Raw genomic sequence first — 3052 nt, 5'->3', positions numbered from 1 at the left:
CCGGGTGGGGTTCATGGCACAGTGGGCTTGTGCACCCCGCTGTATCTCTCGGTCCTCCTGTCGGTCGTCGGTGTGCTCAGTCGTCTTGTGGCTGCTGCTGCAGTCATTCCACATTCCCTTCTTGTCTCCCCATCATGGTTTGTGGCGGGTGTCACATCGCGGTCGTGCTGTCTCTTCTTCGCTCTTGTGGGTCGTGATCATTTGTCGTTGTTCACAACGTTCTAGGCCCGGTCGGCGCTCTCTCCTGTGGGGCTCCTCTGCTCTCGCGCGTTCCTGTGAGTGATGGTTGATCAGCTTTGCTTTGGGGCGCAGTTCGTTGCCAGGCGCGGGGACCTGTGCGTCATTCCGGTTCTTTGCTGGTTCAGTTTCCTGCTGTTTGGAGGTGTGCTGTGATTCTGAGGTGCCTCCGACTGTTCAGTCTCCCACTGCGTCAGGGGATGTTCACTTTCTCCGTGTGCAGTGTTCCGCGATTCTCCGCTCAGATCTTTTTTCTTGCGTCCTGGGTTCCTTATGGCTGCTGTAACGGTCCCACACCGCAACAGAACTAATGATATCAACCTTCCTTTGCGGCTCCAAAACTTCATCAGTGGTCAAAACTTCACGCGAGCTTCCATTAATTATAATTGGAACGTCTGGAAAGTTTTTATCCATTGTTCCGATGTTTTTCGAGTTATTGTTCAATCGGCAGCTCACACGCATGCTTTGACTGGTAAAGCTACTGATACTTTCAGCAAAAGACGGATATCGCTTTAGGAGGGTGTGGAACGGGTAAAACGACTTGAGGATTCTTACAAAAGCGCTCTGCAATCTCCTGCTCATCATGATCGCTGTAGCAATAAGAGGATTGACGGTGTGAGCCAGTGAACAAAGCACATGCGCAAAAGCATTAACATCGCTATTCTGTCTCCCTAGACCGTACCATACGAGCCATGTAGAAACAGTGGGTAAATAGGAGACAGCAAATGTTACAAGTGAAGCGAAGGAAGAGAAAGTAATCCGTTTTTGTAACTTACGTCGCCTCGTCTCCCTCTTTGAGAAATCCTGGAACGCTTCTTTTGCATCTGTATTTATCTGATGAAGAAAACTTCGCATGCGGTGCATTGAAAATAGGACTGTAAGTGTTGCTACAAGAACAAGGAGAAACGCTAAAATAGTACCAACCGAGGGACAGCGAGAGCTGGCACTAGTTGCTTGGCCTGAGAGTTTCCATGGCAACTGGTAACTGTCTTTAAAAGTGTAATAAGTGACGGCAGCATCTCCCAGACTTGATAACCAAACAATAGCCAAACACAGCATTAGTGACTTTGATAAGTGATGGCTTCTCCTTCTACCAATGTAGGTGGCGGTAGTACGGCGTTCCAAGCTTAGCACTATGGTGAAGCCGCAGTTAAGAAATATCATGGCGTTTTTCAAAACAGAACACAGTTTGAACGCCTTTATCGCTTGAGAGAAAGTAGCATCTACCACGTAGAATGCAAAATCTTGAGGTAGGACGACCAGGCAGCAGATCAGATCAGTTATCATCAAATTAGTTAATATTACCGAAGTGTTTTTCATCAGAATGCCTCGACCTCTAAGGGCGTGTAGCACAACAAGATTTGCACCTATTCCAAACGTGAACAAGATGGAGATGATAATCCCATTAACGATTCTGGCAGCTAACGACAAGGTACTTCCTTCACCGGAGACGTCACTTAGTAACAACTGAGTCTGGTTAGTTGCTGTTGAATTCACTAAATGATCTACGACTTCTGTGTAATTCATGGTCAACGGATGATGCAAACTCTACATCTAAGGGAGCAAAAAAAGAAAGAATTTTTAGTTTTTGTGACTGAATCGATATATATTAATATATTGACCATTGAATACCGGATCAAAAACAGCAAAAAGAACTATTGATGCATCAGAAGACATTTTTAAGAGAACCTAAACTTATCTTTTGGCTATGACATTTAATTTCTTCACGTCTCTTTGTCCAGTTATATCATGATATTTTGTAATCTTTGCTTCACTCTCTCAGTTGCTCATAGATTATAGGGTATTTTTATTTTTTTTTCGTGTTGTGCGCTATGAAAGACTAGCTAAATAGCGCTATAGAAATGATATATTATTATTATTATTGATGATCATTTAATGCATTTTCACCTTTGTCATTTTTTTAAACCGAGAGCCTACCACGTGACCTGCAAATAATGGTTTGCTCATGCGTATCACCGTCCAACAGTGGTTTTGCTGCAAAACGGCAATTACGTCCCCAGAGGGCGCGATCCTTTTGGTCTGCGCCAGAAATCGGGACCTCTAGGCCAGTCTGAAAACCCGCCAAAAAGACGGCCAAATCTTATTGGGTTTGGATTCGTCCAGAGGCCGTTGAGTTTCCCGACTGCTGGTCAATGGGGACGCAGGCTTTGGAAACGAGATTGCTCCAAATATTAATGTTTTGCGATTGCGTAATTGTGTCCGATTATGTGAAAAAACAAAGTTGTGCAAGAACAGCTCGATAAGTCGACTAGAACCGAAAAAAAAGCGGGAAGAAGAAGAAAGCAATTAGAAGAATGGATAAAGACCAGTTCGTGCTGATCGAAGTCGAAATTATGTTTATTATTTTTGAACTTTTTCGGCAAGGAAGGCGCTGCTACTGACTCCCGAAGGTAATTGTGCAAAACAACACTACTGACCGTGCAAAACAGCCTTCAGCTTGAGCAAGTAATTGGTCTGTTCGCTACTGACAAATCACGATATTTTGTTCAACTTCGCCCAGTAATTCTTAAATATTTATGCAAGAATTACGGAATACTCGACACATTAATACTTGAGGATTAATCATTATTGCAAATCGCGCCTCGTAATACCTTTCTTGCTACAAAACAAGTTATTAGGTTTGAAAATGGCCATACACTCATCTGGGACTAATATTTGCTCTTGAAAGGATTGGCAACGTCCTATATTTTGAACGAATTTTGGATTTTTGGTCAAATTGAAGTAGTTATAGCTAAACTGTTCTTTCTTCGCGACTGTTTAACCCGACATGTAAATGTATCGGCCTTTATAGTCA

The sequence above is a fragment of the Oculina patagonica genome, chromosome 2, assembly GCF_052425735.1.
Source record: "Oculina patagonica isolate OP01 chromosome 2, crgOcupat, whole genome shotgun sequence".
Taxonomy (NCBI): Eukaryota; Metazoa; Cnidaria; class Anthozoa; order Scleractinia; family Oculinidae; genus Oculina; species Oculina patagonica.
Note: the sequence above shows the minus strand (reverse complement) of the source record.